Genomic DNA, 24,929 nt, shown 5'->3' on the forward strand with positions numbered 1-24,929 from the left:
ATGTGTAGGATGACATCTCCAAATACAAATACAAATACTCCCCTCCCCTCAACCTCATTGACAATTTAGGAAGATTAAAATCATTAGAAGGCAATGCATGTTACACTGTTTGCTAACCTGTGCCAACATTTATTTTGGCTTTAACAGTGATTCGGAAAGTGTGTCTTTGTGGTGTTATGCGATTGAATTAAAGGTAAAAATAGTAGAAAGTTTTGAACGTTCCAGTAAAGAAACATCTAGAAAAATTTGCAACTGGTTGTGCATAACCACACAATAGAGACGTGTGCCTTACACATTTCAGAAACATGACAGGTTGGCCCTAGCTGTCCTGAGGGTCACCTCATCCCCAGCTCTGAAGGCAACATTCTGGGTATTCAGGAGCCTGTGGATTTCCCCTGTCAACCATAGCTTCAGATTGGCCCTGATGGAGATGGTTCTCAAGATCATCACGTCACCCATGCACTTCTTCATGTAGGCGGTCAGTCTCTCTGTACACCTGGAGGTGTGCGGTGTTATTGTGGGTGGTTTGAACATGCGCCAGTCGGTGGTGACAAAACTGTTCTTGAGTACCTATAGTAAATGTTTACACATAAATATCATCCCCCGTGTCTCTAATGCGATTATTAAAGCCTCTTATTTCATAATACCAAAAAATACATGGAAATTTTATATTGCTTCTAAACGCTCAAAGATATTTTCCACTCATCAGATGACAAGAACTGTAAGCCCTAGTGGGAGATACTCATATCAGCGATGCTGTCCACCTGTGGAATATAGAAAATCATACTGGCTGGCGAGATCCTAGCTCAGGGGTAGGCAGCCCGCGACTCTCGAGCCTTTTTAGCCCCACTATGGTTGCTCTCTGGAGCTTTTTCAAAAATGAATGAAAAATGGAAAAAGATACACAGTGAAGAAAATAAGTATTTGAACATCCTGCTATATTGCAAGTTGTCCCACTTAGAAATGCAGAATTCTGAAATTTTCGTCGCAGGTGCATCTCCGCTGTGAGACAGATAATCTAAAAAGAAAAATCTAGAAATCACAATGTGCGATTTTTTATAAGATATAAGCAGCACGTTAAATGTCCGACGAGGGCAAATAACTCTCTAAACCACTGTCAAACTTCCATTAAAAATGCATATCGTGCAATCCCCCGTGCACCCATTGGGTCCTCTGATCACTGCTTGCTCTACTTAATACCTAAAATAAGTATTTGAACACCCTGCAATATTCCAAGTTCTCCCACTTAGAAATCATGGAGGTGTCTGAAATTTTCATTGGAGGTGCATGTCCACTATGAGAGAGCTAATCTAAGAAGAAAAATCCAGAAATCACAATGTATGATTTTTTTAATGATTTATTTGTGGGATACAGCTGCAAATAAGTATTTGAACACCTCTCAATCAGCTAGAATTCTGACCTTCAAAGACCTGTTAGTCTGCCTTTAAAAGTCCACCTCCACTTCATGTCTTATCCAGAATCAGATGCACCTGTGTGAGGTCATGAGCTGCATAAAGACATCTGTCCACCCCATCGTACAATCAGTAAGACTCAAACATTTACATGACCAAGAACAAAGAGCTGTCCAAAGACAAAATTGTACAACTCCACACGGCTGGAAAGGGCTACGGAGAAATTGCCAAGCAGCTTGGTGAAAAAAGGTCCACTATTGGAGCAATCAATAGAAAATGGAAGAAACTTAACATGACGGACAATCTTGGTAGTGTGTTACTGATGGTAGCATTTGTTACTTTAGTCCTAGCTCTGCAGATCATTCACTCGGTCTGCCCTCTGTGGTTCTCGTATTTTTCTCAGTGTTCTTTTGATCATTTTGATCCCACTGGGGGAGATCTTGTGTAGAGCCGCATATCATGGGAAATTGTCAGTGGTCTTTTATGTCTTCCATTTTCTAATACAGAACATTGTATGATTTTGCAAGCTCTCCCACTATGAAATCATGGAGGGGTCTAAAATTTTCATCTTAGGTCTATGTCCATTGTGATCGACAATCCAAAAAAAATCTGGCAAGAATGTATGTTTTTGATAATTTGTCTGTTACTTCTGTGAATAAGAATTTGAACACCTACCAATCAGCAAAAATCCTGGCCCTTCAAGATGTGTTAGTACGCCTCTAAAAAGTCAACCTAGACTCCACTTATTCTAAATAAGAAGCACCTGTTTGTAATTTTTAGCGGCATAAAGACACCTGTCCACCCCACAATCTATAAGACTCCAAATATGAACATGGATAACACCAAAGAACGGTCCAAAGAAACAAGAGACAACATTGTAGACCTCCACACCTTAAAATTCACAATGATATTTCAGGTTTTTTTTTTGTCTTTCCAGTTTTTGTACATGTTGTCCATTTGATGGCCTCATCTTGCGTTTTTGGCTTTATGTTATCAATTTGAGTCAGTAAGACACCACACACGAATGCGGACGAAATAGGGAGGAAGACATGCCTCGTGTTGGAAACAAAGCCTGATGACCATTTGTGATGTTGTTTTATTTATTCATAAACTGATAAATAGTAAAGGCTTCGATATCCTGAATGTATATATGAAGTTTTCAGTCTTGTTTTAAAATTATACAAAGACCATGTATTTAATAAATAGGTACGCAACAACCGCAACAACTATTTTGCATGTACAAGTCTTGTTTATTATTGCACCAAAACATACAGAGGCTTATAATGTAGTCCACAGTATAAATTGCTATATTTTCACAAATAAGGATTTTAATAAACGAAATCCGTTTAAAATGTCACATTAATTTGAGCCCAATAGTTACTCATAACTTGCTTCACCATAAATGGAATTTCACGTGGTAAACTGATGCCATAGACAGTACCCAGACTCGTCCAAATCCCCCTTTAGTCACAATTTTCCCAAGATGTCATGAGCAAAACAGCAAAACTTGATACTGAAAGTGGTAAACCGGTATCTTGTGGTTTTATTTGGGCACTAAATGCTTAAAAAATGTAAATGGGGTGGATGGTTCTGTTACTGGACTGATATGGGTCTTTGAGCTATAGAAGTTTGTGAATGTGACCAGATTAGCATTTTTTTATGATATCCACAGGTGTGCATGTTGGTGCTGCAAAACCATGCAAACATCAGGAGAGTTTTTGTTGCCATGAGAGTAAACATATTCACCTGAGAATAGCAGATTATCCAGACCATCTGCTGCAGTGCATGATGGAGCACACAGGATTTATTGCCAGCAGTCTGAACCTATTGGTACTGGAGGTTGCCAATTTACAATTCAGGCAACAGTATTGGCAGCGACTGGATTTTCCACAACACGTGTAAGACCAATTGTAAAAATTATTAATATTTCTCCTAATCAGCTTATCTTTTTTTTTTTAGAATCATACATCCATCTACTTTCTTCATCGCTTATCCTCACAAGAGTCGCGTACTATTGAGAGCAGAGAGCCCATCACAGCTGTCATCAGGCAGAAGGAAGTGGTTCCAAGACAATCGCAGGGCACACAGAGACAGACAACAGTCGCACTCACAATCACACCGAGGGACGATTTAGTCTCTAATCAATACATGTTTTTTAAGCAGTCCTATGGGGGGACAAGCCAGTGCAATCTGTAGGCCGGTCCAAAGCCTGGATAAATGCAGAGGGTTGCCTTAGGAAGGACATCCGTTGTAAAAACTGTGCCAAACAAATATGAGTGTTCATCTAAAGAATCCCATACCGGATCACTCATGGCCTGGGTTAACCACACCCGCCGCTTGGACCGCTAACCTGCAGGGCATCGGTGGAAACTCAGCGACTGTGCGTCGAAGACAAAGAAGAGGAGAAAAACGGATTCGTTGTCGTCAGAAGAAGAGGAATGCACAGAGCCTACAACTGAATGTAGGACTACGACAGGAAAAGCTCAGGAGTTAGTTGACATGATGATGAGGAGAAAGGTTTATATTTTGTGCATCCATGAGAGCAGATGGAAAGCTAGTAAGGCTAGATGTTTAGAGCAGAGTTTCAATTACAATACCTCGGAGTAGATGGGAAGAGAAATGGAGTATGGATTATTTTAAAGGAAGAGCTGGCTGAGAATGTCTTGGAGGTGAAAAGAGTATCAGATCGAGTGATGAGACTGAAATTTGAAATTGAGTGTGTTATTTGTAATGTGGTTAGCGGCTATGCCCCACAGGTAGGATGTGACCTGGAGATGAAAGAGAAATTCTGGAAGGAACTAGATGAAGTAGTTCTGAGCAACACAGACAGAGAGAGAGTTGTGATTGGTGCAGTATATAATGGACATGTTGGTGACGGAAACAGGGGCGATGAAGAAGTGATGGGTAAGTACGGCATCCAGGAAAGGATCTTTGAGGGACTGATGGTGGTGGACTTTGTAAAAAGGATGGAAATGGCTGTAGTGAACACTTATTTCCAGAAAAGGGAGGAACATAGAGTGACCTACAAGAGCGGAGGTAAAAGGACGCAGGTGAATTATATTTTGTGCAGACAACGTAATCTGAAATAGTGTACTGACTGTAAGGTAGTGGTTGGGGAGAGTGTAGCTCGACAGCATAGAATGTTGGTATGTAGGATGACTCTGGTGGTGGGTAGGAAGATTAAGAAGACAAAGGTAGAGCAGAGAACCATGTGGTGGAAGCTAAGAAAGGAAGAATATTGTGCGGTCTTTCAGAAAAGTGTGAGACATGCTCTCGATGGACAGGAGAAGCTCCAGGAAGACTGGACTACTACAGCCAAGGTGATAAGAGCAACAAACAGAAGAGTACTTAGTGTGTCTTCTGGTAGGAAAGGGGAGGAGACTTTGTGGTGGAACCCCAAAATACAGGAAGTCATACAAGGAAAGATTCACGAAGAAGTGAGACACTGAGAGGACTGAGGAGAGGCGAAAGGAGTACATCAAGATGCAACGTAGGGCCAGAAAGAGGGATAGAGATAGGAAAGATGTGTAGCAGGTAAGGGTGATTAAGGATAGAGGTGGAAATGTGTTTACTGGTGCCAGTAGTGTGCTATTCACAATATTACACTTTTTTGCAGACGATGTTATCTGAAGGAGGTTACTGATTGAAAGGTAGTGGTGGGGAGAGTGTACCTCGACAGCATTGTATGGTGGTGTGCAGGATAACTCTGGTAGTGCTTATGAAGATTAAGAAGACAAAGGAAGAGCAGAGAATCAGGTGGTATAAGTTGAGAAAGGAAGAATGTTTTGTGGCCTTTCGAAAAGAGGTGAGACAGGCTCTAGATGAACAGGAAGAGCTCCCGGAAGACTGGAATACTACTGCCAAGGTACTTAGAGAGGCAGGCAGGAGTACTTGGGGTGCCATCTGGTAGGGAAGGGGAGAAGGAGTGGTGGTGGAACCCCAAAATACAAGAACTCATCCAAGGAAAGAGATGAGCGAAAAAGTGGGACATGGAGAGGACTGAGGAGAGGCAGAAGGAATACTTTGAGATGCAACGTGGGGCAAAAGTGGCGAAGGCTAAACAGGAGGCATATGAAGACATGTACACCAGGTTGGATACGAAAGAAGGAGAAAACGATCTCTAAAGGTTGGCCAGATAGAGGGATAGAGATGGGAAGGATGTGCAGCAAGTAAAGGTAATTAAGGATAGCAATGGAAATATGTTGACTGGTGCCAGTAGTGTGCTAAGTAGATGGAAAGAGTACTTTGAGAAGTTAATGAATGAAGAAAATGGGAGAGAAGGTAGAGTAGAAGAGGCAAGCGTGAATGACCTGGAAGTACCAATGCTTAGTAAGGGGGGAGTTAGAAAGGCATTGAGCAGAATGAAAAATGGAATGACAGTTGGTCTTGATGACATACCAGTGGAAGTATGGAAGCAATTTGGAGAGCTGGCTGTGGAGTTTTCGACCAACTTCTTCAATAAAATACTAGCGAGAGAGAGAAAGAGAAGATCCCAGAAGAATGGAGGAAAAGTGTGGTAGTCCCCATTTTTCAGAACAAAGGAGATGTTCAGAGCTGTGGAAACTAAAGAGGAAAAAAGATGATGAGCCACACAATGAAGTTATAGGAAAGAGTAGTGGAGGCTAGACTCAGGACAGAAGTAAGTATCTGCAAGCAACAGTATGGTTTCATGCCTAGATAGCGTACCACAGATGCACTATTTGCCTTAAGGATGCTTGTGGAAAAGTACAGAGAAGGTCAGAAGGAGCAACATTGTGTCTTTGTAAACCTAGAGAAAGCCTATGACAAAGTGCCACGAGAGGAACTGTGGTACTGCATGTGCAAGTGTGGTGTGGCGGAGAAATATGTTACAATAGAACAGGACATGTATGAGGGCAGCAGAACAGCGGTGAGATGTGCCATATGTGTGTCAGAAGAATTTAAGGTGGAGGTGGGACTGCATCAGGGATCCGCACTGAGCCCCTTCCTGTTTGCGGTAGTAATGGATAGGGCGACAGATGAGGTTAGACTGGAATCCCCTTGGATTATGGTGTTCGCAGAAGATGTAGTGACCTGCAGTGAAAGCAGGGAGCAGGCAGAGGAACAATTAGAAAGATGGAGGCACGCACTGGAAAGGAGAGCAATGAAGATTAGCAGAAGTAAAACAGAATATATGTCCATGAATGTGAGCAGCGAAGGAGGAAGAGTGAAACTCCAGGGAGAAGAGAGAGCGAGGGAGGACGACTTTAAATACTTGGGGTCAACAATACAGAGCATTGGAGTGTGGTAAGGAAGTGAAGAAACGGGTCCAAGCGGGGTGGAACAGTTGGCGGAAGGTGTATGGTGTCAGAAGAGCTCCCAGATGACTGGAATACTACTGCCAAGGTATTCAGAGAGGCAGGCAAGAGAGTACTTGGGGTGTCTTCTGGTAGGAAAGGGGAGAAGGAGACTTGGTCGTGGAGCCCCAAAATATAGGAAGTCATCCAAGGAAAAAGATTAGCGAAGAGGAAGTGGGACACGGACGGAGAGGACTGAAGATTAGCTGAAGTAAAACAGAATATATTTACGTGAATGAGAGGGGCAAAGGAGGAAGAGATAGCGAGGGTGGATGACTTCAAATGCTTGGGGTCAACAATACAGAGCAATAGTGAGTGTGGTAAGGAAGTGAAGAAACTGGTCCAAGCGGAATGGAACAGTTGGCGGAAGGTGTGTGGTGTTCTTTGTGACAGAAGAGTCTCCGCGAGGATGAAGGGCAATGTTTATAAAACAGTGGATAGGCTGACCATGATGTACGGATTAGAGACGGTGGCACTGAAGAAACAACAGGAAGCAGAACTGGAGGAACCAAAAATGAAGATGCTGAGGTTATCGCTCGGCGTGAACAGGCTGGAAGTGATTAGAAATGAGCTCATTAGAGGGCGCCACACACCAACTTGTCTGTTCCTGTCTCTCAGGAAAATCCATGTGCGGACACTGCCGCCAAGACTGCGTCATACCTGCCTCTTCCTCAATTCCAACTCACCTCCTCTTTCGAGAATGGCATTTGGATTGGCCCTGACAGTAAGCCTTGGCCCCCTCAATGTCTTTTCTTTTGTCATGCTAAAATGACGCATGGGTTGGACCATGTTTAAAAAGGCGGGGTGGTTTCTGCGGTGCAATGTCATTATTTTACAAAAGGTTTATCTGCTTTCGCAGCCAATTTCTGTAAATCCTGCCTCACATATGCTTGCTCAACTCTGGTAAATCGTGGCCGCTCACACACCTGGCGGCAGATCCAGCTCTTACACAACCATTCCAAAATGTAATGATAGACTTTATTAAATTAACACCCTGTGAAGGTAAGACATTTTTCTCTAGTTTTGGCCAACATGTTATCAAATTGGACTTAAGTCTTTCCAGCAAAGCACGCGTCAGGGTCTACAGAGGGAAAAGTTGTTGACTGAAATTATTCCCAGATGGGGAATTCCTGAAAAACTTTATTCTGACAACAGAAAACCTGGTCTCTGATGTCAGTTAACAAATTCATGCACCACTACAGAGGCCAGCAGACCGTGCCTTGCATGACGTCAAACTCGGTGACTTAGTGCTGATAAACAACTTCCAGCAGAAAATGCGGCGGCATCAGTGCTGGCTGGGCCCTTTACAAGTTTCCTCATGCCCAGCACTACAGGAAGTCCTCGGTCTATGACTGAGATCTGTTCCTACAGTAGCAACTTAACTCGAATTTTGACTTAAGTCGGATTTTACCATTTAAGTAAAAATTTAGGATGACCACTGGGATTGGCTTCAGCATTTCCGTGACCCTCGTGAGGATAAGCAACTCGGAAAATGGGTGGGTATGGGTACTTTGTATAAAAAACTGCTATTGCTAGTAGCCGTTGCTAGTGGTAAATTCCTCCTTGGCGTCCTGTCCTTTCTGCTCTTTCAAAGTTAGGAAAATATGGCATGCCTTTTCTCTTAATGAACATGAGGCTGATATTAAGCCAACGTTGATTCTGATCTCCCCCCCCCCCCCCCCTATGATTTCATTGCTTTTCTTTCAGCTGGAGCAGTATTGCTAAAAAAAAACAACAACAACAACAAAAAAACAGCTTTCTTCTTTTGGGCCATAATGTGTAAAAAGGTGGCCAAAAAAGTCAAACTCCCAGCCCACAAACAAAAATAAATAATACGAATGAGCAAAGTAGAATCACTATGGTGCTGGGGCCATTATGGCGGTCAAGACAGGGGAGTCGTAAAGTCGAAACGTTTTAGATAGCGACCCTCTTAACCTGAGAACTCCCTGTACAGTGAAGCTTGCTAAGTCTACATGGGTTCAGGCATCATACTGTTTGAAAGTCCCAGCGCCGCCGAAGGTCCTGAATCCTCCACTCTAATCTTCTACGGCGATTGATCATAAAGGTCGTTAAGTGCATAAAGGTCGTTTTATGAAGGCTAATCAGACTACCTTTGATGATGTCGACCATCGTTCACTTTCCTCTTCCTGAATCGGCTACATACTTGACGATTACCTGCTTATGATAGATTTTCTTAAACCGGCGGTGTGAATTTCTGGTTGACTGTGAGGTTGTTGTTTTGTTGACGCATAATTTTCTGTTTAATTTTTCGTATCCTATCTGTACTTTTCTTATTATTTATTTATTACAGTAATCCCTCGTTTCTTGCGGTTAATTGGCACCAGACCCACCTGCAAAAAGTGAAAAACCGCAAAGTAGCGGTAAATGGCGTTTCTAAATTTTTTTGTTGCTTCATAGGTCCTTGTTGTCTTGCTGGGGATGTCGCATTATACCCTATCAATGTGGTTTCCTGCCATAGTACTGTACTAATGTATGCTGTTTTTTTTTTGTTTGTTTCACGCTGGGTATGGTGCATTAGTACGCAGCGATCCGTCTTTTTGTTGTTGTTTTTTTGGAGGGGGGGGCTCTGAAATGAAATTTGCGATAGGTGATTGGCGATGTAGAGGGTTTACTGTATTTAGTTGCTTCACTTTTACTTTCTTATAAGTCAATAATCTTTTGTACTTAGTAACTTGCTTGGTTTAGTTTTTAGGAAGTCAGCATTACCATTCTTTGTGGGTCCAGTACATACTTGGTGTAAAACTGAGTTATTTCCTACTAAACATCTAGTGTAGTGCATGCTGACAGTTCAATGATGATTCCAAACACAGTTTTATAGTGCATGTTATCTTCCTCCCTGTATTTAAAATACAGAACTAGCATTTTGTGCACTGTATACTGAGATCGAACTGCCTGAACATACATACACACAACGGTGTTTTTGTGTTTTTTTTGTACACAAACTAAGTGTGTTTGTCTGTCTCCGTCTCACCCTCATGCCCCATTGTGCACCTACACCAAAGCACTTCTACCTGACATTCGCAGAATGTTATTTTTATACATAAAATCTAGCAATCACAAAAGTGCTATGCGACTGTGGTCTGCTCCAGAGGCCATTGCAATCCCCAACATCCACTCCTGCACCCAGACACAGTGGAAGCGCCATGGACAGAAAAGAAGGAAGCAGGAGATTGGTAAGCACAGAGGTATCTGAGCTAGATTAGCAGCTAGCCCACATCGCCCAGCTCTCCCTTCCATCACCCTGGCTTTCGTATGCTTGCTGGACAACATGATGGGCTATATCTATGTAGCTATATATATATTTACTCTGCACATCTGCAAAACGCGTGAGTGGGTGCTGTGTCTCTGCTTTTGTGGAGACATGGCTCATTGATAGCATCCCGGATCGCGCCATTCAGTTAGGCTGTCTAACATCCTACCGGGCGGACAATGCCAGTCGAGGGAGTGAAGACTCATGGCGGGGGACTTTGTGTTTGAGTGATGCCTAGTGCTGTGATACTGCCGTAGTTTGTAAACATTGTTCACCACTCCTGGAGTTGATTATTATTAAGTGCCGTCCTTTTTACGTGGCGAGGGAATTTCCGGCTGTTCTGCTGGCAGCCATTACATCCCGCCCAGGTAAACCAACAACAGGAGCAAATGACAGTACGAACCCCACCGCCTCATCAGTGAGCAGCAGACATCCCACCTTGATATCTTCCTCATGCTGGTGGGGGATTTTGACCACGCTAATGCTAATGCTTGCATAGAGACCATTGGTTGAAGTGACTAATCCTGCCAAGAAGAAGATCCAGGTGTGGCCAGAGGGCTCATCAAAGGAACTCAAAGACTGTTTAACAACCACAGATTGGAGAATCTTCAAACAGACACCCAATATCACAGACCTCGAGGAGTACACAGAGACCATCACTACTTAATCGGGGGTCGGCAACCCGCGGCTTTAGAACCGCATGTGGCTCTTTAGGGCTACCATAGTGGCTCCCTCGAGCTTTTTCAAAATTGTTTGAAACTGGAAAAAGATGGGTGAGAGAAATATATTTTTTTGTTTTAATATGGTTTCTGTAGGAGTACAAACATGACAACGTTTTCCAATGCTGTATGATGGGCCATGGATCCCAAGGGCAAAAAGAAGAAAATAACTGAGGAGAACAGAGGATTCAATGTTTTTTTTGGACTGAATCATTTACATTCATTTCCAATGCGGAAGGATTGCTTGAAAGTTTGCTTTGTAGCGAGGAGTTGTCAAATAAAAAGAGTAATGTGGAAAAACATTTCCAGGGAAGGGAAGCTACATTTGCAGACGAGTACCCAGTTGGAAAAGAGACAAAAAGTGTGATTGCATTACTTCTAGAGAAATTAGAGGAGCACAAAAATAAATTTAAGAAGTGGATTGCATCTCCAAACTCCACTACTGCTGAAAATGTTGTTGCAACCCGGGAGATAATAAAGCATGGAAAACCGTCCATTGATGGAAGGAGCTGACCAGTGATGCCTGAAAACAGAAGTCACATTAAACGGGTAGGAACACAATCCTATCATAGACATTCAGTAGCAAAGCAGCTGTTTTCAAAAGGCTTCTGTTTTATTTTTATAAACACAGGCTGCGTTTTATTGCACTCTTTTTAGTGCCCAGATACGTGCAGGTTATGCACATTCCAATTTGTTGTTTTTTTTTTTAATCCTCAAAATAGAAATTTCTTTATTTTCATCAAAGAAATGAAACATCCATCCATCCATTTTTTTGCCACTTATCCTCACGAGGGTCGCGGGGAGTACTGGAGCTTATCCCAGATTTCAATGAGCAGGAAGCAGGGTAAACCCTGAACTGGTTTCCAGCCAATCGCACGGCACATAGAGACAAACAGCCGCATTCACAATCATACCTAGGGGCAATTTAGAGTGTCCAATTAATGTTGCATGTTTTTGGGATGTGGGAGGAAAATGGGAGTGCCTGGAGAAAATCCACACAGGCACAGGGAGAACATGCAAACTCCACACAGGCAGGGCCAAGATTGAACGCGTGTAATGAAGTTAAACTTGAGGCGGCATTGTACAACAAAGCAGTCACGTGGTGCGTCGTTCTCTACAGAATGCACTGCAGGGAAAATAAACAATCGTTAATACTCATGTATTTGTAGCCAACTTAGTCATTTTGATAGTAGGCTAATATAGATAATATAGATACATACAGCATGTGTTGCCTTCATTATAAGGTTTATGTAAGGCTTTTAATTTTTTTGTGGCTCCAGACATATTAAATTTTTTAGTCCAATATGGCTCTTTCAACATTTGGGGTTGCTGACCCCTGGTCTAAATGAAGAAAAGCATGGACGACATCACAGTCTCCAGAGCCATTTCCATCAGGCCAATCAGAAGGCATTGCTGACAGGTGAAGTCCACAGACTCCTGAAGCCCGGAATGCTGCCTTCAGAACTCGCGACGAGGTGAGCATAAGGACAGCCAGGGCCAATTTGTCACATGGCATCACTGAGGCTCGGAGGCAGTACAACAGGAGGCTTGCCGATCACTTCAGCGACAGCAAAGACACCAGGAACCTGTGGCGTAGTATCCAGACCATCACAAACTACAACCCCCAGTAAACGATCTGCAATAACTCGGCTCAATGACTTCTTTGTTTGCTTTGAGGCAGACAACAATACCACAGCACCGAAGATCCCTTGCCTCCCAGCAACTGGACAGCATGCAAAGATCACTCAGAAGCACCAAGGCAAGGAAACCCTCCGAAACAGAGGACATTCCTGGCAGCGTCCTGAGAGACTGTGCAGATGAGCTCACAGATGTCCTCACAGACATCTTAAAACACCTCACTGAGCCAACCCATCATCCTGACCTGCCTCCAAGCCACCAACATCATCCCGGTCCCAAAGAAGTGATCTCCCTCCTGCTACAATGAATGCCTGCTCGCACTCCCTCCCATCATTATGAAGTGCTTTGGGAAGCTAGTCATGAAGCACATCAAATCGTTGGACCCGTACCAGATTGCATATCAGTCCAACCGCTCGACCAATGCTCCCATCTCCATTCCCCTCCACTCAGCCCTCAACCAAAAGGAGACCAAAGATTTACAAGTCACTCACATTTGAAAAATGTATGGGTATGGTCAGTCATGCCGGCAGATAAAGTTGTGGGTGTGATCAAGGATGGAATCTCGAGACTTAAAATAACTTACTGAGTTGTTCTATGTAGTTGTTACCTAATACCATAATCATAATTTATTGACATTGCACTGAGACAGACATTTTTAAAGGTCAATAATTTCAAAACAAAATATTGATATAATCAAATCCTTTTATTTCATCATGATGTATTGTTATAATCTAGTGTAATTTATGGCAGTATCGTCAATCCATTGATGAAAGATAGCAGAGGATTATCTATATCTTCCTAAACCATGTGGAGGGGAAAAGTTTTCAACTTTAAGATAACATGATACCACGGGAGAAAATTACCATTCGCATTTAGACATATGGACAGACTAGTCTAATGTTAGAACTTAGATCAAATCAAAGTAAATCACAATCTCATATTTATTATAGCTAGATACTGAAACATTACCTGTGTTATATCCCATAAATGTTTTCAGTGTAACTGAATTTCCTTTGACATGGCTCATGATGTTGATGACTTTCATCGTAAATATGGTCACAGTATGTGAAGCAGCTCGGAACATGTATTTTTGGCATCACTTCTGGACATGCTCAGTACGGTTAACTTGCATTTCCTGTTTCTGGAAGAATACTGATTGTTTAGGATCAGGCTTCTTTTGTTACCAACGTTTATGAAATGTTTGTTTGTTTGTTTTCCTTTCGGCTTGTCCCTTTCAGGGTCGCCACAGCGTATCAGCTCAGATGGACGCATATATATGTTTGGCACAATTTTTACGCCGGATGCCCTTCCAGACGCAACCCTTCTCAGGGAGTGGAGGCCCCAGTGGGATACGAACCCACAATCCCTGGTTTACCAAACCAGTGCTCTAACCACTGAGCTACGGGGCCTCCACTGAGCTACGGGGCCTATGAAATAAACACATAAATTGATGTCAAGACCAATATTCCCTCTAATTTTTTATGTGTCTGAGCAAACACACTAAGCCCGTGAGCACCCCCTTTGACCACTGTGAGCAACATCAGACGTATGCACTGTAGTCAGATAAGTGTCATCCATTGAAGTTATATGGCTCATTCAAAGATTCAGATTACAGCAATTACATTCCCATCAGAATATCTTTAAGTACAATTTTTGTGTTTTTGCAAACTTAAAATGAAAGTGTCAACAAACAAAAAAATACATTGTTTACTAAACCAAGCCAACTATGAACTATAAATCTTAAGTCGCTTGCAACTTTGTGTAATTTTTTTTTTTAACCCACAATGATATCCCTGTCTGTTTTTCTTGGTGTAAAACTGAATTATTGCTTGCAGAATATCTTTAGGAATGCATGTTGAAAGCTGAATTATGCTCCCAAACAGTTTTAAGGTTCATGCTATGTTGTCTCCGATATTTAAAATACAGAAATACATTTGTGTGCACTTGTCTGTGATTTTATCCTCGATCAGGCTGTGCCAAGGTGGAATTTTAACATTATACACCATCTAGTCCTGTACTTTGGCTTCAGACCAGACCTTTTTTTTTTTTACTAAAAAAAGAGAAAAACTCATCCAGTTTCACCACTTTTCTTCTATTATTCACATACCCCAACATTCATGAAAGCAACAGCACTTCTTTTTTTTCACTTTTATCATTATTATCGTGAGAAAGCACAAATAGCATGTCTCTCTTTGCTGTACGTTGCCCAGCCTGTGTGGGTGGACAGTGTTTGTAATTATGAGTGTGCCCCTTTAAGAGCAGAAGGGGGGCGGAGTCAGGTAAACTAACAGGAGACTGTGTCCTTCTGTGTTTAAAAAAAAAATGCGCTGGATTGTTTTTCATGTGCGCTGAGAATGTCTATGTATTTCTCGTAAATTATATGCGTGTGATTTTTCGTGCTCGACTGTGCAGATAAGCAAGTGCGATGGAGCGCAATCACAATACCTGGAATGCTGTTCAACTTCAGCTCAGCATTCAACACCATCATACCCCAGCAGATCATTGTAAAACGACACCAGCTGCAACTCAACACCTCCCTGTGCAACTGACTGTTGGACTTCCTGGCGGGGAGACCACAGGCAGTTTGGTTCGGCAGCAACACCATCATGCTGAACACGGGGCCCCCAAAAGAATGCATGTTGAACCCCCTCCTCTTTATTCTCTTGACCCACAAATGTGCACCCACATCAGGCTTCAACATCTTCATCAAATTTGTAGACAATACAACTGCAGTTGGTCTCGTCAACAACAAGACAGGCTGCGAGAGTGAGGTGAGCTGCCTGGCTATGTGGTGCAAGGACAGCATTCTCCACGTAGTGGGATTCAGGAGAAGGCACACCCAGCATTCCCCGTTAACCATCAACGGTACTGCAGTTTGAGCAGCACCAAATTCCTGTGTGTACAGATATCGCTCGTTCTTCCGTTCTCTTTCACCAGGCAGTCAGGATGCTCAACTCCCTCTCTGCTTTGCCCTATTACCCCTCCCTGGGACCTACCACCACTGACTCGAGACCATAAATTCAGCTCATGCTGTGTACATTACCCAACTGACAATTCTGCTACACTATTTATAAATGTCTATAAATTTAATATCCTGCCCAAAATACTCGACCGTAAACATTGTTGCTTATAATATCAATCCCACACATGTATCAGTCACTGTGATTGCGCCCCGTCGCACTTGCAAATATGGAGCATGAAAAATCACGTGCGTAAAATTTGTTACGAGTAGAAAAACAGATATTGAAAGACATTGCTTATTTTGTGTAGTCTTGACATTAATTTACATGTTTATTTCATAAACAATGGCAACAAAAGAAGCCTGATCCTAAACAATCAGTATTCGCCCAGAAACAGGAAATGCAAGTTAACCATACTGAGCATGTTCAGAAGTTATGCCAAAAGCAGATGTTCCGTGCTTCTTCACGTACTGTATCTACGTCAGTCTGTGCAGTGTTAATCAATAATGATGATGGCATTAGGTAACAATTACATACTCTGTGTATAACTAAGTTATTTTAAGGTCTTGAGATTTCATCCCTAATCACACCCGCAATTTTATATCTGCAGGCATTACTGAACACGCCCGTACATTTTTCAAATATGAGTGACTGATGTATACCATGGAATTGAAGTTCCTCTTGTTAACTTAGCCAGATAGTCCATTTTTTATTTGTTTATACTATAATGCACAATGTGTATATTTTACACTGACGAGTTTATTTCTTTTTATTTATTTATTTTTAACTGTTTATTACAGCACCACTGGTCTAAGAGGAATGCTATTTCACGTATGTTGTATGTCATGTACTGTATTTTCCAGACTATACGTCGCTCCAGGGTACAAGTCGCACCAGCCATGAAATACATAAAAAGAAAGAAAAAAAAAAAAACAAACGTCACACTGTAGTATAAGTCACATTTTGGGGGGAAGATTAATTGATAAAATCCAATACCAAGAACAGACATGTAATTTAAAATTTAAACGACGAACAATTTAAAATAAAAATAAAATGGAGGCAACAACAGGCTGGAAGGTATGCTTCCGTTACATGACACAACTAAGAATGTGCCTTGTATTTTAACGTAACATAAGAGTTATTCCGATAACTATATCATAAATAACATACTAAGACGTTTACCAAAACCAACCGTGTCACTCTAAATACTTGGTAACTAAAATCCAATGAAATCTTCATCCATCACTTGTCATCAACTCCGCTAACTCCAGAGGGAGAAGCACTTCCTCTTCTACGTCGCTTACGTCAGACTCATCATCAGTTGCAGTTACAACTAGGCTATTCCAGCCTTTCTGAATCCCGACAGGATGGTTTTGGTTGTCACGGAACCCCATACTTTGTCGAGCCATCCAATGACTTGACGGAAAGTTGCATGGTAGATTCACCCGGAAGCTGTGCTCTCCATCTGTCATCCACTGCTCCCAGAGCAGGGATCGGGAACCTATGGCTCAGAAGGCATACGTGGCTCTTTTGGTGGTTGCTTATGCCTCACTGAGGCACAATAACGACATACTGTAGATGTGATTCCTGTCGTGCAGGCAACGCAAATGACGCAGAGACAGTTTGTTCTAGTGGGGTTGCCATAGTCCACAGGCTTCAGGTCGAACGCCTATCGTGTCGGAACAACTACGTAATTATGGGAACGCATTTGACAAAGGTCGCTCAAAGAAAAAAAAAATGAGTATCCAAGTTTTCAACAAGAATGGACAGCCTTTGTGGAGAGGGAGGGTTCTGCTGTGTGTCTACATTCACAGATGGGGAGTTGACGTTGCCAATAAACATTTTGCCAACTTTGCATAAAAACAAGATAATCAAACGAATAAAAGACATGCCTTTGTCGGCAAGAACTGTTCATCACACCATCATGATGGCAAATCAAATTGAATTACATTCACGCTAAACGGGCGGAAGTCGCAACGCCTGCATGAAGCTTAATCTAACGACATATGAAGCACCAGAAGTCGCATTAATTATAAGTACTTTTGTCATCATTGGTAAGCAACATCATAATGTAATTTTAAATTAATGTGCTGAATGTGATTTTCTCTTCAATGTTATTTTTGTTCAGTCTTCCTCAGTTGTTGTAAGTTACAGCTAATGATGAAATGCTGAATTTTCAGAAGTAGGGGGTACAGATACACGGACCTAGAGCGCCCTCTTACGGTTGTCAATGTGAAAATAACCGATAAGCGACTCGGAAAATGGGTGGATGGATGTAATAATGTGTTAATTTCACATAAGTCGCTCTGTAGAATAAGTCGCACCCCCTGCCAAACTATGAAAAAAAACTGCGACTTACAATCCAAAAAATACAGTATGTATAACAGATTTTACACTGACTTACTTGAAACTTGGAATACCTCTGCTTTCGTCTATGATGAGTGTGTGCCCAGGTTCATTTTTAACACGCACTCTTTCATCCTGAACTAAGTGATTGAAATAAAACATTCAAAAGGCATAATTTTTACTATGCAACATTTCATTTTTGCAATATGTTCTGGTACTTTGCCACGTGATTGTGAACGTGTTGAACTCACAACAGAGATGCATTCATGGTGATGGCGAGCAGAATATTCTTGCTAAGAATTATTACTTGCTCTGGGTTTGATTTGTTGATCAGAGTCCCCTCGTTCCTTTTCTGGCCATCTTTGACGCTCTCCTTCAACAAGGTACCGATCCCAATTCCCATTTTTACATCTGCGTACAATTCCAACTGCTTTCAAATTTCTTTTGTTGAAGCTTCCAGTCTTTCAACACTTTTCCTTCAGAACACACACTTGCTTCTTTGGCTGAGCAACAACTTTTACTGAACAGACCTTGCCTCGCTCGAAAAAGATAAATCCTGTCCAGTTTCACAGTTTTTTCTTCGATTTGCGCACACTCTAAAAGCCATTCCATCTTAAAAAAACAGGATTTCTTTTTTACTTTTGCTAGGTTTGACGATATGTCACTGCGTGTTCATTTACAATTATTGAGGGTAAACATAAGCAGCGTGTCTGGATGTCGTTCATTCTATGTTGGTCAGACTACTTTGCTAACACTGTTAGTGGGCAACGCATAAGGACACTTTTCATTGTCAACAAAGTTGATAGGCTTGGTATGTATAAGAATTGTGGCATTAGATGAAGCAGCCAGTCACCTCTCACTCATTGAATCACATTGGAAAATAGCACAAATTGAATAGTTGTATGTTATACTGTCAATTTGGGTTGGGTTTTTATTTCAAAATGCAGAATGTCTGTGCTCGGAAACCATATGAGCAGTGCACAATTGCGCACGCATGTAACTTGGAAAGAACAGTGAGTGTGAGCTCACAAGCTTGCTCACCAGAAGTCCAAATGCATTGGCAGCTCACACTTGATCATTTAAAAAGAATAAGTAGTGGCTTGGCCACTAAAAATTATTAATGGTGGCCCCTGGCCAGAAACAACGTGCCATGTCTGTGATGCGCATATTTGGGGTGCATGTACGAGATGATGCTGTGGAAAGTAGTCTGTCCTATCTGCTAGAAACAGTCACCAATGTTCCAGCAGGCAACCAATCACCTCAAGAGTGGTTATAAAAAAATGAGACCGCTAGTCACAGAGACTTAAAGTGGGACTGACATCCCTATAAACATTCTAAAATAGATATTGTAATGAAAAATACATAACAGTGTTCCCTTCAATATCTCTACGGAAAAAAAAGTGAGCAGAGAGCGAGTCATCCATGCAGAAAGTTGCGCAATTGAGTGTCCCTTGACATCCAAGTGGTTGCCATATTAGTCGCGTCCTCTGTCCTTGACATCATCGTCATTTCCACCGTTGAAAACGCGAAGTGCCTGCTACTATGGAACCCGAACAACAAAGATATTCGCATTTTTCCGACACCACTTCTGACACGGAAGCTCTTTTCGAAAAGGACAACACCACACAACCGAGTATAGTTACCAGGGCATTATTACACTATTGTTTCGAGCCATATTTAGATGATATCCGATCACGGCCAAACCGCATCCCATCCGATCCACTCCCACGGCGGAGATGAGCCATCCCGGCTCATCGCAGTCGGACGGTGTGGCTTATGACAAGAGCTGAGCCGTGCTGCTTTAGGGGGGTGCTCGCAGTCGAGCCAGGGCGCTTTACGCGCACATGCAACTAACCATTCTCGGCTGGGTTCTTCAGAGCCGCCCCCATCACAAAGCCCGCCCCAAACCATTCTTTTTTTTTTAGTAACTGTATGCGCACATCACATTTCATACGCGGATCTTTTGCTACGTTATGAGACACCGATTACGTGGTACGCCCCAAACTATTATTTTTTTTTGGGAGCTGTATACACGCCTACCTGTTATTTGGAACCCATGTAGCTCTCGTCCTCTGTACCCGTGCAATCCATTTTTCACAATGAACCAGGTCTCTTGCAAACTTCTGTAGGGTAAAGCCATTCTCCGAGTGTTCAAGCAATGTCCCGCAATGCAATGAGCCGGCATTTTGGCAAACACGAAGGAACAACCAGCTACCTTCCCGGAGATAAAACTAATGGAATCAAACAAGTCCACAAGGGGGCGCAGCTGTCCTTTAGGTCACTTCCTGATTCTTCTCAAAAACAAATCCCTGAGAAGATTTTCATGGCGGGAGTTACAAAAAGCTGTATACGTCAAAATCATGTTTTGTGGTGGAAAAAACACATGGGACCATATTGGCTGTGGGTTTTTCATTAATAATATACCAAAAATTATCCGTTTGACGACACTTGACCTTTAAGTTGTCATTAGGTGACCAAGTAGTCTTGAGGCCAATGAAACAGGTGTATAGTTTATACCTAAAGCCAATATAAAAATGTCTTCAAAGGCAAGTCCCAAATACAAAACAAAGCGAGATTCACCACGATTTAATGTTTGATTAGTGTGATTCTTCAATTTTGTGTGACGACTGCCCAGGAAGAAGAAAAATACATTGCGAACCCCCACAAGTACAGCTCTATAAAACTATAAATAAAGGATAATCTAATCCCGATAAACATTGAAGAATGTACGAGATTATTCATTGTTTTCTGTCTGTAACAGAAATTAAAGTGGAACAAAATCCCTGAAATTAATGCTATTCATTTTCTTCGGGGTCTCACATGCCCCCAGAGGGTCGCGCCCCACTATTTTAGAACCACTGGATTAGTGAGTGCAGCTGGACATTCAGCCTGTATATGCTACCCCTGGGTAAAGTTATATCAGGCTATAGAGATGAGCAGGAGCAATGTCTCTCAATGACTACAGTTCAACTGAGGTGCTGTGTAAAACAGATAACCGCTTGATCCAAATTTTTCTTCAATACCACAACAAAACTGTGCGTGTGGGTTGCGCTCTAGTATAAAGGTAAAGTCCATGTAGTATAGTCACAGTAAAGTCAGGGTAGTCACAGGTCTCGAGTATAAAGAAGCCTTAAATTACAATTTTTTTGCAAGTGTTATTCTGACCTTCATGTTCTTCGTCGTCCTCACTGTTCCGTCCAAGTTCCCCGCCTTGCTGATCCCTCCAACCACGGGAATAAGCCTTTCTACCTACCCGGGCCACTGCCGCCTCCATGTTCCCTGTCTCGACTGCTTGCCATTACACCCCAGAGGTCCGCTCTGAATAGTATCTCAGTGAATCATTCTCCAAAATCTCATCCTGCACCTGGTTCTGGGTCCAGTCTGTACTGATAGAATTGTATCGTGAGATATAGCCTCCTTCTTCTTCTTTTCCTTTTGGCTTGTCCCGTTAGGGGTCGCCACAGTGTGTCCTCTTTTTCCATCGAGGCCTATCTCGTGCATTCTCATCTCTAAAACCCACTGTCCTCATGTCCTCCCTCACAACATCCATCAACCCTTTCTTTGGTCTTCCTCTCGCTTTTTTGCCTGGCAACTCCATGCTGAGTACCCTTCTACCAATATACTCACTCTCTCGTCTCTGAACATGTCCATACCAATGAAGTCTGCTCTCTCTAACCTTGTCTCCAACACATCCAACTTTGGCTCTCCCTCTAATGAGCTCATTTCTAATCTTATCCAACCTGTTCACACCAAGCAAGAACTTCAGCATCTTCATTTCTGCTACCTCCAGTTCTGCTTCCTGTTGTTTCTTCAGAGCCACCGTCTCTAATCGGTACATTATGGCCGGCCCCACCACTGTTTTATAAACTTTGCCCTTCATCCTAACTGATACTCTTCTGTCAGATAGAACACCACACACCTTCCGCCAACTGTTCCATCCCACTTGGACCAGTTTCTTCACTTCCTTACCACACTCACCATTCCTCTGTATTGTTGACCCCAAGCATTTGAATTCGTCCACCCTTGCTATCTTTTCCTCCTTTGCCCCTCTCATTCACGCACATATATTCTGTTTTACTTCAGCTAATCTTCAGTCCTCTCCGTGTCCCACTTCTTCTTCGCTAAACCTTGGATGACTTCCTGTATTTTGGGGCTCCACGACCAAGTCTCCTTCTCCCCTTTCCTACCAGAAGACACCCCAAGTACTCTCCTGCCTGCCTCTCTGAATACCTTGGCAGTAGTATTCCAGTCATCTGGGAGCTCTTCCTGACCATCTAGAGCAGGGGTGTCAAACTCATTTCACATTGTGGGGCACATACGGCCTCGGTAGATGTCAAGAGGGCCAGACCATTAAATAATACCTCTGCTACAAATAACCAAAATATCATGTCTTTCCTTTGTTTTGGTGTAAAGAAGCACAAGAACATTAGGAAAATGTTGAAATTTAAATGAACATTCCCATTACAAAATATTCTATGAAACACGTCACATTTAATCTAAATTTAATCATCTTAAATTCCCACAGTTCATCTCACCACACCTTACAAACTAAAGAGCGTGCTATTAAATGTGAAAAGAAGAAAGTATTCACGTCCTGTTGTAAATTTCATACATGAAACACACATACAATCTTTTTCTTTCAGCTTGTCCCATTAGGGGTCGCCACAGCGCGTCATCTTTTTCCATTTAAGCCTATCTCGTGCATCTTCCTCTCTAACACCCACTGTCCTCATGTCCTCCCTCACACCATCCATAAACCTATTCGAGTTGCATGAACAGTAGAATTCCACCATAATTTTTTGTAATGAAGTTCCTGACTAACATTAAATTGCACATTTTTGTTGTGGTGTCCATCATGGACACCAACTCAAGAAATTCTTCAGTAACAGTCAATGTCTCATCAACTCCACGAATAAATAAGACCAGTTGTGGTACATTTGTGATGTCGGTGCTCTCGTCAATTGCAACGGAAAATGCAATAACTCTCTGTGGCTGTGTAAATCTGCTGATAGGTCCGAAATCCTCTCTGCTATAGTATTCCTCGTCAGGCTAATATTAGCCAAAGCTTGTCGGTTCCCGGGACATACAAGTTCAGCCGCCTTCATCATGCATCGTTGAACAAAGTCACCGTTGGAATACATCTGTGATGCCAATGCTATTTGGGTATCAATTAAGTTGCTGGCTTTTACCGCTGCTTCACTGACTTGTCTGCTCTGGATGAAAGTTGACTGCTCTTTCCTCAGTCCCGCCTGATCTTGATCTCTTCTCAGTTGTCCTTGCAAGCAGTCATATTTTTCGCTGTGAAGCGTCTGAGTGGCGTCGAATATTATATTCCTTCATTCCCAAAACTTGTTGCACCAAGCACAAAGGTTTTTTTTATAGGTGTGTTTCTATAAATAAATGGGATGTGGTCCATTTTTCATTTCAAAATTCTACATTGAGTATCTACTTTTCTCTGTTTGTATAATGACATTTTGGCTAATGGGGGTGTCGGGAAGGGGTGGAGACCAGGGTAAAAAAAAGTTATAAGCACCAGATGGCGCATTGATACCATCTGCTCTGTTAGGTCTGTCTCAGAGACTGCTGTTTTCTTCTTCTCTGATCAAAACAATGTCTTCTACTCTGATTAAAACAGTGTGCCCCTAGCAGATAATCAGTAAATTGCATCATATTAAAAATATTTATTCCATGTCTTTTATGCATTTTTTCACTTTTAAATTATCCTGTGCCTGATCAGACCTCCTTGCGGGCCAGTTCCGCCCCGCGGGCTGTGTTTGACACCCCTGATCTAGAGCCTGTCTCACCTCTTTCCGAAAGCCCACACAACATTTCTTACTTTCTCAACTTCTACCACCTGATCCTCTGCTCTACCTTTGTCTTCTCAATATTCCTACCTGCTACCAGAGTCATCCTACACCATCCAATGCTGTCAAGCCACTGTCTCCCCCACCACTACTTTACAGTCGGTAACATCATCTGCACAAAACATAATCCACCTGCAGGCTTCTACCTCCGCTCTTGTAGGTCACTCTTATGTTCCTGTCTTTTCTGGAAATAAGTGTTCAGCACTGCCAATTCCATCCTTTTTGCATCCACCACCATCTGCCCCTCAAAGTTCCTTTAATGAATACTGTACTTACCTGTCACTTCTTCATCGCCCCCGTTTCCTTCGCCAACATGTCCATTGATATCTGCACCAATCACAACTCTCTCTCTGTCTGGGATGCTCAAGACTAATCGTGAGAGTCGGCCTCCATCATCTTTAAATGTGAAACCCAAATCTCTTCAGTCTCCAGCAAACATTTACCAATCGCCCTCACTGTTCTCATACTTTTGGAGGAATGTGGTGTTGCAGATGTGCTCCCTGCAAAATGAGGTGACACAGGATCACCCAACCCTTGAGAAACTGCATTCTTTGAAGCTGCCCTGCTGTGAGATGACCACAAAGAGAATGCAGAAATGACGTCAAATAGACCTTCACCTAGTTAGCAGCTTCCTGTCAAATCTTAATTCCTGGCTATAAAAGGCTTCTTCCCAGACAAAAGGTTGAGGACATAAGAAATATGGATGCAAGTCATCCCTCACTGGCGTTCAGAAGAACTGCAATCTCACATGTGGTTTGTTAACAGTAGATAAAATATCTTTTCATATTTCATGAACTCTTCGGAAATATTCCCAATGTATGCCTTGAAGTCTAAGTCAGTCAAGCTGTAAGCTTTTTAAAAATTCCCGAGCAACCATGATATTTTGAAAAGTGCTTGGCTTGATTTTGACTTAAAGCAGCACAAAATGTGACTTGAACAGTAAGCCACCGATCTGTCACGACCAAAGTTTAAATAATTATTCTTTTCATGTGAGAAGCAAAGTTTGGAATATTTTCGTATGCCTAATTTTCTTTATTTCTGTTACCATTAGTGTTCTCTTTTTGTATTGTGTGGTTGTAGTTGTGTGTTTGTAGATTACATTAATTTCGATATAAAATTTCACTTTCTATCATGCCTTGTTTGTCCTGAGGTTAAGTGTCCAAACACTGTACATCGAGAACTCATATGTCAGAAATGTAGTCGCCTTTACGATTCTGAGACTGGTAAGAGGTTCGTCATTCTTTTTTTCCTGAATGGTCGGCATTTAAAAAAAGAGCAAGACAAAGTTTGTTTGATTTTATTGCTAAACTCAAATCACGCTAACCCAGGAGTTGAACGCAAGCGTTGAAATCAGACAAATTTATTTCCTGAATACATTACATTTTCTTCAACGTTAATATATAC

The 24,929-nt window shown here is 42.2% G+C and overlaps 1 protein-coding gene across 12 annotated transcripts in view; it reads right to left on the reverse strand.

Annotated features, from left to right (window-relative positions):
- The window catches only part of nek1 (NIMA-related kinase 1), a 135,955-nt gene that overhangs the window by 89,270 nt on the left and 21,756 nt on the right, over positions 1-24,929 (reverse strand). The window lies entirely within an intron of this gene.

The sequence above is a fragment of the Syngnathoides biaculeatus genome, chromosome 7 (genome assembly GCF_019802595.1).
Source record: "Syngnathoides biaculeatus isolate LvHL_M chromosome 7, ASM1980259v1, whole genome shotgun sequence".
In the NCBI taxonomy this organism is placed as follows: domain Eukaryota; kingdom Metazoa; phylum Chordata; class Actinopteri; order Syngnathiformes; family Syngnathidae; genus Syngnathoides; species Syngnathoides biaculeatus.